General features: G+C 43.1%; 1 protein-coding gene across 26 annotated transcripts in view; it reads left to right on the forward strand.

Annotated features, from left to right (window-relative positions):
• TSNARE1 (t-SNARE domain containing 1) overlaps positions 1-15,351 on the forward strand; it is a 554,353-nt gene that overhangs the window by 42,936 nt on the left and 496,066 nt on the right. For 19 of the 26 annotated variants that reach the window (XR_012672221.1, XR_012672220.1, XR_012672222.1 and 16 more), the window contains exon 2: positions 14,806-14,899. The exons of 5 other annotated variants lie outside the window; for them this stretch is intronic. The gene's annotated coding sequence lies outside the window, so the exon portion shown is untranslated. The remainder of the gene's footprint in view (positions 1-14,805; positions 14,900-15,351) is intronic. 2 more of the 26 variants (XR_012672235.1, XR_012672227.1) reach the window with 1 other exon arrangement.

Below are 15,351 nucleotides of genomic sequence, written 5' to 3' on the forward strand. Positions count from 1 at the left end.
ATTAATGCAATTAAAAATTAGCACGATCACCGCTGATGTGGTTTTGATGGACATTGGAGAGGCTGAGCTGTGCAACCATGCATCCTGCTGCAATCCTGGCTCCTGGTTCCGATCTCCATCCCCGTTTCCTCCTGCCATCGTGTCTAAAACAAGACTGAACTTTCAGATACGATGTCTCCCTCCTAGAAGAGCATTGGCAATGGCTTGGTTCGGGGGAGTTTTGCAGTACAGCGCTGTGCTGCCGTGTTTTTCCTGGCATCCAGGGTTGCCTCTTGTGCAACGACTGCAAGTTCTTTAGCTGAGGTTGGCTACAGAGACTGGTAGAACAGAGGTTTTAATATTTAAGTCTTTTACTCCCATCCTCTCTTGTGCAAGAAACCTCATTGGTTTTCTCACAACTTGCTTGCTTTTTGTTTTTTTCTTTTTTTAAAATTTATTTTAAACCTTTTGTCATTTGCTCCTCACCAGGCAACTCTCCAATGTGACCAGGTCTCCCAGCCAGTAAGGCGCTTGCTGTGAGGGTGGAGGAGAAATAATACTTCTGTGTCTTGATAAATTTCCACATCGATATTACAGCACTTAAAATCTAATTAAAAAAAAAAAAAAAGTAGGCAAGCTGAAAATGAATGAGTCTGTGCTTCCCCTTGCTTATAAATGTATATCAAATGGTATTTTGAACTGCTGGTTCTTCTCGCAGTTCAGGGATATTTAAATAGCAAGTGTGAAAGGGTAAATAATATCAAGATAAAAATAATACTTTCAATTCCCTGCCTGTACCATAAACATATTCTGCTAGATGAAAATGGAAAGAACTTTTTAAAAATCTAGTTTACTTTTCCCATCTTTGTTATCTTCCTTCCTACACTTCAGTTAGTTTGGGCAGTGGGGTGGGTAGGTGGCTCTCGCTTGGCTTTTTATGGACCTTCTGAGGGACCGTGTAAATCCGTGACACCTGAGGGCTTTGTATGGGCAGGAGGAGCTTCTGCCCGTGTTTGATGTAGGGTTGGAGTCCTCATCATCAGGGCAAAGGCTGCTTGCACTGGAAAGGGCTTGTACATCCAGGTCTGACCCCCATGAGACCTGATGGATGGATGGATGGAGGACTAGGTCTTCCACTGGGACATGGTTGGTGGTGTCTCCCTGACCACACGAGCGGATGTGTTTGCCTATGGAATGATCCATTTGGTCTAAATTTCATCCAGATATTTAAGCATGAGCTTAACTTGCAAAATGAAGCATCAGAGTGTGCCTACACGCTAGTGCTTTCTGGGGAAATATTGCAAAACTTGTCCTCCAGCAGCATCGCCAACCCTTCAAATTGCATTTTTCTTTTTCAGCATACTTTTTGACACGTACAAGTAAAATCTGGCCACAAACTTGTGTTGGCGTTGCTTTAAGCATTGCAAGAAGGGAAGCTCGTGCCCATCGCTTGATGTTGAGTGCCCAAAAAGCTACATATAAAATTCATGCTATCACCCTGCTGCGAAGGAGCATGTGTCCTTTTGCTGTCAGGAAGGTTATTTGTGGTTTTTAATAATACACTGCGTTTCCAAAGGAATATGGTCAAGATAAGAATCCTACTCTCTCTTTGTTTTTTTTTTTTCCCCTGCTTGCCTTGCAAATGATAGCATGTAAGATTCAAATAATGCAAAAGAGTTAAATTAATCTGATTTAACACTTGCAGGAAGGTTTCTATTTAAAACTCCTTCTTCGTTGTGTCACTAGTCAGGAAATTCAGTAGGCAGGTGCCATCTCTTTGTTGTAGTGCATGGGCACGTCTTTGCTTTTCAGTGTTTCTGATGATGGAAAAAATATCATTTAACTAAAAAAAAGGGGGTAGGATGGATTTCCCCCCGCCCCCCTCTTGCAGCGCTATTAGAAAGCGAAGATTGCATTGGTGGTCAGATGTTTTTTCAAATATATTCCGAAGATGGGTACAAAAAAAGAAGAAATGGTGTATCAGAAGGTTTTTTTTTTTTAATGCTTCTTTCTTGGGATGCAGAGCTGTAGGAAGAAGCTCTCCCAAGAGCAGTTTAGGTGCTTTGGCTACTCATCTGCTGGGATGCTGCGAGGAAAATCTGCAAAACATTTTCCAGCTTCTCCTTGAATGAAGTCGAACTCGGCTGCAATACCTATACTTATTTTTTTTTTAGTAAATTTACTTTTTTTTTATAAGTAAATGCTCGTGTTGGGTTAGGCTGCGATTTCTTCGCTATCTCTGTAATCTCTTCCCTAAATAAAAGCAGAAAATAACTGCAAAATGGTTTAGGCTCTTCATTGTGTAGCATTTATTTTGTTCTTGTTCCGCTATAACCCCTGCTGCAAAGCCACATGTTGCAAAAATGTGATTTTTTTGAGGTTATCGGGGACTTTATTTGTCCTCCTTCCCCTGCTGCATACATTTATTTTGATTATAGTCTTAAATAACTTGGCCATGTATTTTTTTTTCCCCTCCTGTAGGACTCCTCCATCATCTGGTGCATGGAGTAAAGGAGTGCAGGAGGCTGCCGCGCTGCAGGATTTTATTCCAATCCTGTTGTGCTTAGGTGGCCGTAGTCCTTATTTCTGTAAAATAAAACATTTCTTCTTCCATGAGGGACTTTGATGACGCTCATTGCTGAAGCTTGTTTCTTTTTTTTAGTTTACAATGAATCTTCTTGTGATGCTTCTGCGTGGAGGAGGGAGGTGCCTCCTTCACTTTTCTGCATGTGAAAACCAGGCAGATTTGGAGGTGTTGTGACCCAAATTTTTGGATTAACTCATTTCTTAGCTGTGTGAGATGCCAGGGACTCGAATATGGTACGAGGGAACCCCCAAACTTGCTATTAATGGCTGCTTTGTAAAAAATATCATATGAACAGATTGCTCAGGAGCTCAGTGGTGGAGGCATATGCAGCCATGAACACTGTTTTTCTTAATTTTTCTTTTTTCCCTTGAAATTCCCTTATTTATTTACCAGCATGTGATGTCTCATGACTTGATCACAATCCGCATGCAATGGTGCTCACTGTGCAGCTCACGTGCTCCAATTTTGGGGTGTCTTGGGGGAGAAAAGTTCTCCTGGGCTGTTTGGGGAAGACTTGGACGATGTCTCACCGGCTTTGCGAGCTCTGCAAGGATGGCTTCGATTTAGGCAAAACTAACTCTTGGGAAAGTCCAGCCTGTGCTCTGCAAAGGCAGTTTTTCATGCAAAAAACACCTCTTCTCATCAAAATTTCCCCCTTGAATTTAGTCCCTGGTTAGATAACCAGTATTGAAATTTTTAATGTGAATAGTTTGTTTGGAAAACATATTAGTGGCTCAAAGAAGGGCTTTTTATCAGAGGGAGCAATAGTTGCAACTAACTGTGGATAATTGCAGTTATGTTTGAGCTGAATTATTAGCAAATACTTTGCAGCATCCCCAGCCTGGAGATGTTATGCTCCGAGTTCTTCTAATTTTGGAGAGGGGAGAAAAAATGCTGCCGTGCGTCTGTTTGGAGATGGGGAAGGTCGATGATGCTGCAGGAACTGTGCTGACTTGCAGGGTAACACCTTGTTTAATGTAACACTGTACATGACAGATTTTCTTCGTTTGCTATTTATTGCGCTTCATCTGCCTGGAAATGGGAGCTGCAGACGGCGATCCCTTGAGTTTGTGTAATTTTGCCGTTGCTTCTGTTGAAGCATCCCTTTTTCAACACGTGGGCTTGATTTTCTGAAGGGGGATAATGGAGATTATTTGCTTACAGTGCTGGTTGTGCACAGGCACTGTTCAACATTCCACCGGTGATTGAAAGTCCCTCTTTGTGCCTTTTATTTGCCGTTGAATCTTTATTAATAAAAAAGCAAACTTTTCTTTTTTTTTAATGGTAATTGCTACAACAACTTGAAGTTAACTCCAATGAACTGCATTTTCTATTCCCAGCTGATAAAAAAAAATTTACAAATTATGTGGCTGTGTGAGAGTAGGTGCTGTGCGTTAAGGCGTAGATTGATCTACGTTGTTTTTTACCCTCTTCCACGTAGCTGCATCCTTCTGCTGGGAGCTGTAGACCTTGGGCTTTTCCTTCTTGCAAAGTGAAGCAAGAGCTAAACCTTAATGCAGCTTTTGACTTTTTTTTGTTTCCTCCACAAAACAATTGATTTATGATCCCTTGTGACACTATTAGCTTTCTAGACTCTCATGAGAACCTCCTGATTTCTAAAATACCTAATTTAGACAAGTTTAAACATACTGCTAAGCTTGAGATGTGTTTTATCTTTCCCAAATGTTTTGATGACTTCTGTCATCTGCTTGAGGTATTCCCAGCCGCTCTCTTACCTGAGTATCTGTCGCCGCTGGAGAGACCCTAATGTCAGCCCATCAAATATTCTGCTGCAGGTAGTGACCAGGAGCAGATGCTCAGTGAAAAAGTATGAGAAATTAAAATTAGATATATATTATTCAATAACACTTAATTTCTATAATATAGTGCCTAAGATCATACATATAAAATTCACATATATATATATTAATAGTGCATGTGCTTTTGTTTGCTTTTATGCTCTGGTTTTTTTGCTTTTCTTTTAAAGACTTGAAAATTTCTGTCTTTTCTCTGCTGAAGCCGCCGTGGACAGAGCTGTGGGATCAGTGCAGGCAGGATCAGGCCATGGTGAATCAGCACAGCTGTGGTCAGGAAGATGTGCCCAGCCTGCTAATGCTCACCGTCCTCTTGCGTACCATCTCATACAGGTTGTAAAGGTCTCCGGATTTGTAGTGATGGTGAAAAATCAAGTCATTTTACTAGGACTACTTCTACTAATGATAAATAAGCCCAAAAAAAAAAAAAAAAAGGAAAATGGTGATGCTTAAAGTTGTGTTGAGGCCACTGCATGTTAGTGGCTCAATTTCTCAGTGTCGAGGACCTTCAGCTTCCATTAACTGCAAGTGGCTGAAGATGGAAGTAGGTGGCAAAATGTAGGTGTCGAAGCCCCAGAAATGCTGTCCTAAGGTTTTGACGCTTGTGTTTTAGAGAACAACCACATGCTTTCAAAAGCCCTCTTAAGTATTGATCACGCACCGCAGGGAAATTTCATAGATACGGGTCGTTCTTCTGAAAATGTAATGGGTTGCTATCCTAGCCAAGTGCCAAACTGGTCCCTTGGAGATGCATCTTAGCCAGTGGTGTAAACAGTGCTGCAATATTACGGTAAAATGGGATGCTGTGTCTCGCTCACCTTTGAATTTGAAAAAGCAGATTGACAGTCTCACTACAGATATTTTCCTGATTATCATCTTTAGAGCTTCAAGCGGATGGGTTTTTTCTCCTTTGCCCCAAACATAGGGCAATGGAAAAGATTTCAATTCTGGTTTGGTTTGGTTTGGTTTGTTTTTTTTCTCCTCATGGAAATTCTGTCAGTTTAATTGTAAAGATCCTCCTCTTTGTGTGTGGAAACCAAGGTCTGCTTTTTTTTTTTTCTTTTTTTTTTTTTTCCTTTGTACATTATTCAGACGTACCTTTGTTTCCTTTTGTATATAGAGATGTCTCAGGGGCTCTCAGGTCTACAGACTTGCTCTTCTCTCTTCATCCGGTTCCTTTCCTAATGCATTGTGTTTATCATCCTTTTTTTTTTAATTAATTAGAATTTATTATAATCCTATACTTGGAAACAGGTCTTGGTCCTGTTTGCGAGGCTTTGAACACAGAATATAAAGAGATTGGGCAGAAAGCAACCTGGAGGTCCTGTTGTCCCTGGGGCACTTGCCTCCTGCCTCCCTGCGCCTCCTGGCTTTGACCATCCCTTTTCCTTTGGCCCCTGCTAAAACCAGAAGGAGCTTTTGCGTTTTCCTCAGTGGTTACTTCATGGGCTTGAGATGCTGATAGCTTCTTCAGCCCCATTGGGGTGCAACGTCCCCTTGCAGGGAGGGTTCAGCTTTTGCTGGTTTTCTCTGCTGGCAGAAAGGAGAGGGAGAATATAAAGCTTTGCAAGCAAATTGCTTTTCAAAATCTGTGGTGCTTCTTGGGTTGGGACGATAATCTAACTCCTTGGAAGCAGGCGGTGGCCTTCAGGATAAGGCGATTGGTGGTCTTCATCAATCTTCTACACACAGGTGGAGCCTCTTGGCTGCCTCCTACAACAGCTTTGGTGGAGGAGGACTTATGGACCTGATGTCCTTCTTGCTCCTCTCCCATAGCCCAGAGAGGCAGGTAGTTGTCGTGGTCAGTTAAGGGTTGGGTGGATGTCATCTCGATGGACGTCATCTCGATGGATGTCATCTCAAAGCCTACCAGTCCCATGGTAAACCCCTTGTAGTTGAATGTGGCAATGTTTTCTGGTGGTTCATTGTGCTCCATTTCCATTACCTCCCTTCCTGGGCAGACCGAGGCTGGTGATTTTGCCCGCCTGGCTGCACACCACTTTGCAAAGTTGCTCTCCTAAGCAGACAAGGTGACTTTGCGCTTGCTGATTTGGTAGCTGGACTCCGATACTGGCTCCTTGCATTGCATCTCATAAATAACTCTGTTTCTCGGTTTCATTTCCTGGACCTGTTTACACCTTGACAAAAATAATTACAACCTCCGAGACCGGGGTTTGCTGGGCGAGGGGGAGGAGGGCACAAAAAAACCTGCAATCCATGTTTTTTCATATGCTTTCATCAACGCGGCGGTTCCAATGGGACCGGGATCTCTCTTCTGGGGCATGAATCAGGCTGTGCTCGGATCCGCCTGGGATCGCTCCTGTTCTGTGCATGAGGTTTCTTTCCCTTCCTCTGTTCAGCATCATCTTAAATTCATGTCCCGGGCGATGCCTCCCTTGCCTGCTTTATTACCTCTTTATGTGTTATCCCAAGCATGTCTCGTGCTCGGATAAACCTCTCCTGCTTTCCTTGGCTGTAAAACTGGCTCTTTCTGCGGTCTTCCTCCTCCACCTGCTGCGTGCATCCTTCCTCCATCCATGCAGAGGTACTTTTCTGCTTCTTAGCACGTTTTTCGAGCACTTAGGAGCCTGTGCATCCTCCTCGAGAGGCGGATGGATGCCGTCGCTCCCAGTTTTGCATCGAAGCCGGCGTTAGCTGTGGTCATGTGTGGAGCCGGTGGGGAAAGCAAGAGTATTTTTAGCGTGCACTTCGGTGCGCCGCTCAGGGGGCCGCCCACAGTTGAGTATTAAAATAATAGCGGGGACGTTGGGTAAGCTCTGCAGCAAAATGTTGATATGCAAATTGCCATCTTAAGAGCAAACCTCAAGGCGATTTTTGGCAATGCACGTCAGGCTCCGAAGCACTGTGTTTTGAATAAAGATTACAGCAAGGGATTTCGCCCAGAGGGCACGCTCGTCTCATTTATTCTGAAGCTTAGCAGAGCTGGTAATTCAATGTTGGAAGCCAACAGGGTAAAACGTATGCACCTTTAAAAAGGTATTAGATTAGCATTGGCAAAACAAAATGTAACGTCACCTCTGTAACTTGAATTTCCAGGGTTGCAGAAGCAATAAATCCGGTTGCATTTCATTTGCAAGTAATTCCTGGGCACTGTCCAGGGAAGAGGTGGCTCTGAAGGCTGCAGAGTTGGTTTGGGAGGTTTGGAGGCATTATTTGGTAAAAAATGAGCTTGTGCCAGCTGACTGAGTGCTGCTTTGACTTTTACCTTCCAGTTGGTGATAGGCAGCTTGGCTGTTTGAAACCTTGCAATAAAACGTTGGATAAAATATGAATTGCCTTTGTTTGTTTGTTTGTTTTATTTTCCTGGTTACTGAGTTCATGGTGGCACTACTGGGAAGGAAACAGCAGTAAATTAGGAGAACCAAAGCGGTGGTTTCATGGTTCTTACTTTGCCACTGTCCAAGCTGGTCCTGTGTCCATCAGTAGAAGTCGGAGGTTCCATTTCTCCTCCCCAAGCTCACTTGTATTCAACAGCTACAGCTGGGCAGCTATGTGGGTTTTCAGGTAGGTAAAGCAGTTACCCTGCTTCAGTAAGGACAAGGAGGACTAAGGGAGATCAAGAGAAGCTATTACATGCCATAGGACCACTGGCCAAAAGTTGCCCTATTTAACATTTGAGGACTGAGAAGCAGGTGGCAGTTTTAACCTCTTGGCAGTACCTTCTGCACTGGCATATCTTCTTTTCTTACCCACTCTTGCCTAACATTCCTGTTTTATCCTTGATCCTACTTTTGAACCTTATTTGACTTCTGGTGTCTTTTTGTCTCATTAAATGATACATTTAAGATGTCCTTGATGACTCGAACACTAGCAAGAGCTCAGGTCCTTTCCCTCCTCTCACACACATCCCCTGTAACTAGATTATAACCACAGTTACTGAGCGGTTCCTGTGTGCTGGTGATGGGTTTAATTCAGTAGATGTTTCCTGGACAGAGTTGACCAAATGTTTTTGCCTGTGGACCATTACAGCATCCTCAGCCATTGGATAGGAAGGCTGGAACACTGCAAGACTGCATCTGCAATGCTTTTATCTCTTGCATGTGTTTTCTCAGGGACTTAAATAATCTGAGATGAGTTGTGCATTGGACTTGTACACCCCATCAAGTCATCGTGGACCATGACTTGAGTGAAGCCAATGTGCCCGACAGTGGGAGAACATGCTCTGGAGCTTGGTTTTCCTCGTTGTACATCACACTGATGTTAGCTTTTTAGAAGCTTTGGTTGACTTCTTAAGAGGTCAGTTTAAATTTTTGGTTGAAATTTTTGGAATCTGTGCCCTAATCTGCCAAGTTTTGTATAATGGCTTTTTAGATACTGGTAGTAAGAGTGTGTGAGTGCTACTGTGCTTGTTCAGGGTATAACTGCTGAATGAATAAATTTCATACAGGTTTAGTTTAATTACTTGCAAATTGGGAGTTTTACGAGATAAAGGTCAGTGGACTTGCCCCAGTGAGGTGACCAGTTGTGAAGTGGATTTGAGTCCTTCCATTTATTCCAGTTCTTGGGGAGTGAGTACTGTGGTTCTTCAAGAAATACTAATTTGTAGGTGTTTTCATTATTCTTCTATTGTGAAACCTGGGCATTGTTGGGGGAAAGAAAAGTTTGTATCACAGTAAATATGTTGCTCTACGATTGGAAACTGGCAGTAAATGAGGCAACTTCTTGAGAATTTGGGGTTTTGTTTGGTGGGTGTTTTTTTTTTTTAGCTCTCTGAGATTGGTACAAATCTGTACCTTTTAGAGGCTGGAAGGGAAGATCTTCAGTGGAAATAAAAGTAGTTGGTAGCTAATTTTTCTTTCTTTCAATGTAGCATGGAAGAACCAGGTGGCTGAGACTTCGTGGGAACACGTTCTCCTGACTTTGATACAAGTTTGTGTTGATCAGCTCTTAGTTCACTTGTGTCCTTTTACTTTAATTATATGTTCCAACACCATAAGACTTTTAAATATCAAATTTAGAGGGTGTTCTCTGCCAAAACTGCATGGTTTAATTGCAGATCCTGTTGGCAAGCGTCTCAAGAGCTGTTGACTTCCCTCCTTCATAACCCCGTCCTCTTGCCTCATTTTTCCCTCCTTAAAAGTCAAACAGCATTTGATAAAATAGCAGAGCCTTTTCAAACATTAAAAGAAAACTCATAGAAACTCAGAAAGTGGTGGTCTCATGAGTGTGTAGCCCTGTGAAGATCACCGTGTCCTGCTTGCATCTTGACAGTGCTGAGCGAGAGAAAGAAAAACATCTTCCTAGCTTGGTTCAAGCATGTCTTGAATTTTCTTTGTGTCTTCCTTTGCTGCATCCTGCATCTCTGTGGCATTAAACACAAGCTGCTGGTTATGTCTTCCAGAGCACTTCTTGTGCTGCCTTATGCCTCGTTGAGATGTTGACTCTTCCCTCCAAGGTCATGAATCTCTGTTCCTGACTTTGAAATGCTCCAAGTCTCTGATGCTCTGTTTTTCTTCCCTCTTGATGATATCACCCATGAGCATTTGTGGGGATGCTTTTAATTTTCCCCAAATCTTGTGGTTTTTTTGATGGGATATCTTCAGGGAACCTCACAGTTGACTGTCATGCCAGTATTGCTGTCTCTCCAGATTGTCTCTGCGTTTCCTGACGTTTCCCATCCAATCTATGTTCAACTCTTTCTGCATTCAATCTCCTATTTTAAGGTCTTTAACACAGGAATAATTTCCTTACTCTGTATTTATAAACCATTTAATGTGATGCAGATGTGATTCCAAAGTGATGCTGTTGATAATATATTTCAAATAGTTTGTTGTTGTAGTTAACAATCTTGGGAATGCTGTCCTTTTTTATATATATATATATATGTATGTATATATGTGTGTGTATATATATATATATAAAAATATATATTGGCCAGGGACAAATGTTAAGACGTTGTAGCATGTTAGCATTTGAAAATCTCACAAATAATAAAAACTATATATTTTTTCTGTCCCTACCTTAGCTCCTTTGGGTAGTTATGATATCAGTTGCTTTGTGTGGGGAAAATGAAATGGTGAACTCTGATCTCGCCGGGTAAGAAACATTTTTGTAAAACTGTGTGTTTAGACTAATTCTGTCTGCCATACAACATGCTGAGGATTTGTGATCCTCAGCAGGCATTTGACAGATCTTAACTAGTTATGCTATGTCTTGTCAATCAAAATTAAACGCCTACCTCACTTCTTCCTACTTTATCTCTCTTCCAGCTTTTTTATTTAGGTTGGTCATTAAAATTGCTTATAACCATAGAAACGAGGAAAACCCGCCCCTTACGTTCCAGATCTTTAGCGTGATATTCCTCTACTGACATCATGTGAGTTTTATACACAAGGGCTTAAAAAAACCAAAAAAACCTGCAGGTAGGCAGAGTTGTCATTAATTCCTTTCTATAATGAGCTTGTTCCTATGGATGCCAACCAAAGATCATGCCCCTGTTGCATTCCTGTACGGTGTCCAGCAGAAGGAGAGGCCCTGCTGTGGAGAAACTGCCTGGCAAGATAGAGTCGGAGAAGAAAACAGATAGATCCGTGGGATGGGAAGGGTGGGAGGATAAGATAAGAAGAAGATGGGTCGGTAAGAAGTCGCATGCGCGACGTACTGCATGTTGATAATTTCAGTATTGGTTTTCATCCTTCTAGGGCTGTCTGCACCATTGGGTGCTCTGAGAGCAGCTGGCGGCTCACGGCCTAGACAGGTACACTCTTCACTGGGTAAAAAACTGGCTGGACGACCGAGCCCAGAGAGTTGTGGTCAACGGAGTTAAATCCAGTTGGCGGCCGGTCACGAGCGGTGTTCCCGCTCAGTTTTGGGGCCAGTTCTGTTCAATGTCTTTATCAATGATCTGGATGAGGAGATCGAGTGCTCCCTCAGTAAGTTTGCAGACGACACCAAGCTGGGTGGGAGTGTTGATCTGCTGGAGGGTAGGAAGGCTCTGCAGAGGGACCTGGACAGGCTGGATCGATGGGCTGAGGCCAACTGTATGAGGTTCAACAAGGCCAAGTGCCGGGTCCTGCACTTGGGTCACAACAACCCCAGGCAACGCTACAGGCTTGGGGAAGAGTGGCTGGAAAGTTGCCCGGAGGAAAAGGACCTGGGGGTGCTGGTTGACAGCCGGCTGAACATGAGCCGGCAGTGTGCCCAGGTGGCCCAGAAGGCCAACGGCATCCTGGCCTGTATCAGAAATAGTGTGGCCAGCAGGAGCAGGGAGGTGATCGTGCCCCTGTATTCGGCACTGGTGAGGCCGTACCTCGAATCCTGTGTTCAGGTTTGGGCCCCTCACTCCAAGAAGGACATGGAGGTGCTGGAGTGTGTCCAGAGGAGGGCAACGAAGCTGGTGAAGGGCCTGGAGCACAAGCCTTATGAAGAGCGGCTGAGGGAACTGGGACTGTTTAGTCTGGAGAAGAGGAGGCTGAGGGGAGACCTCATCGCGCTCTACAACTACCTGAAAGGAGGTTGTAGTGAGGTGGGTGTTGGTCTCTTCTCCCAAGTGACAAGCGATAGGACGAGAGGAAATGGCCTCAAGTAGTGCCCGGGAGGTTTAGATTGGACATTAGGAAAAATTTCTTCACCGAAAGGGTTGTCAAGCATTGGTTGAGTGGTTGAGTCCCCATCCCTGGAGGTATTTAAAAAATATGTAGATGTGGCACTTAGGGACATGGTTTAGTGGTGGACTTGGCAGTGCTAGGTTAAAGGTTGGACTCAATGATCTTAGAGGTCTTTTGCAACCTAAATGATTCTATGATTCTATAATATTGATACTTCTGTAAAACTGGGCCACTGGGTTTCTACGGTTAAGCACCTGAATCCCTTCTTGGCAGGATGGGATGCGTTGTGGCTTAGCTCGTTCTGAACAATTAAAATGTTTACTGGTTTTGTTTGCAGAGGCAGTTTAAAAACAGTTGACCCAAGGCTACATGAAGGTGGTAGAAACTCTTACCTTAGGAGCCATGAGCATCCTGAGATTTCAGTGCTGGACTCTGCGTGCTGGATAAATAATGCTGTTTTCATTTGGAGCAGGATTGCAATGTGAGGTTTCTAGAGACAAGATTCCTGACTTTTATTCCCCATCTTAAGTTGCACTAAATCACAGGAATATTAGGGTTGTTTTTTACAAATGGAAGGAGTAATCGATCAGATGAAGATAGTTAACTGTAGCTGCCAGCGTTGCTCTCTATAACTCATTCAGTTTTGCTCTTTTTATGAATTACGGGAACTTGGTAGCACATGGTGGTCAAGGAGTGACTTTCCCAAGGACGTGGTGGCAGGGCTGAGGGATTCTCTGCTGCTTGCACTTTGCTGGGACCTTTGAACGTGCTGAGATGTGGCGTGCATCAGAGAAGGGGAAGGTGCAGTCCTGGCGCTAGAGCAGGTTGGTCTGTATTTTAGCGGCATACCAAGCAGTTACTTTTTAAATTTTTCTAATAGATTTCAAAAAAGCAAAACAAATCCACAACACCCAGAAAAAACGCTCCCAAGACTCTTGAATGTGGATACATAGACTTTCTGTTTAGCTGCCAATGTGTGGATGTGAACCAGTAGACAGTGGTACTTCATATCGATGCCTCCTTAGATGTATTACAGGAGGAACAGGATTTGTACAAGGGATCCTATATCTCTGTGGTGACAATGCACGTGCTTCGTCTGTCGCTGTACAGTCATTATGAAGAGGGAAGGCTGCCTCCTTGAGAAGTCACAGCATGTCTTGATGTTTGGAAGGTCTCCAGGATGGAGATGTGGATTGTTCTTGAGATAGTTGGATGTGGGAGTTTCATCGCTCTTTCTATAGGAGGCTTGTCTCTTGGGAAAATGAATTTTGACCTTTGGCCAGGGAAATAATGAGGAGGAAGTGCTGGATGATGTAGCACGACAAGGTGTCGCTGAGCAACATGTTAAAATTTAAAGGTCCTACTTATTTACCCTGCTTTCAAAAGCTGACACCGGGCACTGTACTTCAACGTAAAGGCTCTTAATGATTTTTTTCATGTGTTGGAGCTTCTGCTGTTGGCTTTTGAGGGTGTGGAGAAAGATTGTGTTCATCAAAGAAGGGCAAAGGGTAATTGTGTGGTTTTTCTAAGGGTACAAAAACTCAGGGTGAGAGCTCCTTCAGCATCCTTTGCTGCTCTCTCCAACCCCAGTGTCGTCCCATGTGATTTGACTTTCTCCACCATCCCGTCACAAGGAGGGATAAGAAAGCTTTGATGATAAGTCTGGAAGGCTGAGTCCCGAGTGATGATGCTTCTCCTGCTTAAAACAAACCAACCAGCCAAAATTTTCAGCAGTTCGATTGAAACACTTTCTTTGAGGAATAATTACCGTATAAAGGGAATAATATGTCCACGTCCTTAACTTTACACAGCGTAAAGGTGCCTTACCTGAGTTGCCTAAGCCATTCTTTTTCTTGTTTTCTTGTTTTTTTTAAGCATAAGAAACTGCATTAAAAGCATGTTAAATTCCTTCTGAACCATTAGTTTCCAAATTTGGGACAAAAAAAAAAAATCAGTCACTAAAGCATGTGAGGAAAAAAGGGCTTTAGTAACTTTGGAGACTTCAGTTAATGATTTATCTGAGCTATCGGATCTTTACGGATGCTGTTCTAAAATATGCAGCTGTATATCTGTCTATTGTCTCTTGCTCTATACACACCCATAAGCACATGCACTCTCATATGAATCATCTTCCCAAAAGCAATGATTTAATTTTTCCTCTCTCTATATATTTTTAGTTCAAAATAAATTATAAAGCTACCATAATGATTTTTCAGTCTTCTGCTAACTCTGCTTTATAACAGATTGGCTGCTGTTATAAAGGCACGAGTCCTCTGCGCAGCTTTGTTACACCATTCTAGAGAAGGTTTTGCTCTTCTGTGCTGAGACCTTTTCCAGTGCTGGGTCCGCTTGGTTGACCCAGTTGCGTGCTTCTAGCTCAGCAATCCCTTTAGTTCCATGGGCTTTCTTTTTGTAGGAGATGTGGGAAAAATGCTGACAGATCCTGCTTAATTGGCTAAGACTGAATGTAAAATATGAGCTCACTAAGCAGGGGGAAATGACAGTTAGGTGAAATCACAAATTGCAGAAAATGAAAATTACTTGCTGTGTTTCACTGGGCATCCCCTGTTGTTTGCACCCTGAAATTAAAGGGGAGTGTTTGTGGGTTTTTTTTAATGTATGTGTTACATTGTCAAGAGGTACTGTATAAGCCAAAAGCAAAGCTTGTCTAGTATATATATTTTTCTTTAACAAATTTACAGGGTGTGAAAACTCCGAAAGGCAGTTGAATGTAAACATACAGCTAAAACCTCAGTCTTGGGAATGCCTGCACTTCAGACCGGGGTAAACAGAGCAGATAAAAAGCTGTAAGAACTTTTCACTTCTGATTTTCATTTTTTAACTTTTCCCCGAACAGAGACAATACTGCTGAGACGGGCCTTGGGTCCGTTGGGCTACTGCTGCCTAGTGCCAAACAAGTGGCTCCACAGCAGAAGGGAATAAAATTGTGGGTGAGAGATTTTTTGCTGTTTTCTTTCTTTGGTAATCCTTCCTGTTTCTGGTTCTTTCTTCTGTTTTGGTTGTTTTTCTCCATATTCGTTGGAGGTGATGCTACGTTTTGTGGACCCAGCCTTTGGAGTGGGTGTGCAGGAACATTGTGGGCTCAACGCTTGCAGATGTTCACTTCTGGATGGCGTCTTCTGCTCTTGAGGTGGTTTCCTTGTTTTAACTGGTTAATATGGGGCAATCTCCATCCAAATTCTTCTTCTGACAGCTGATCTTGCCTGACTTGGCTGATTCATTAAGCTCTGGGATGGTCCATGCTCACGATGCGTTGACTTTGAGTTGAGCTTTCTGGTCAAAGTGAGTGTTAATGGGCGCTCTCTGCTAGGAACAGATGGTCAGTGAAGGTTTCATTTTTCAAGGTGTAACGGACTGTATTTGTAAAACCTTTAGAGTTTTG

Source organism: Calonectris borealis, chromosome 2 (genome assembly GCF_964195595.1).
Source record: "Calonectris borealis chromosome 2, bCalBor7.hap1.2, whole genome shotgun sequence".
Taxonomy (NCBI): Eukaryota; Metazoa; Chordata; class Aves; order Procellariiformes; family Procellariidae; genus Calonectris; species Calonectris borealis.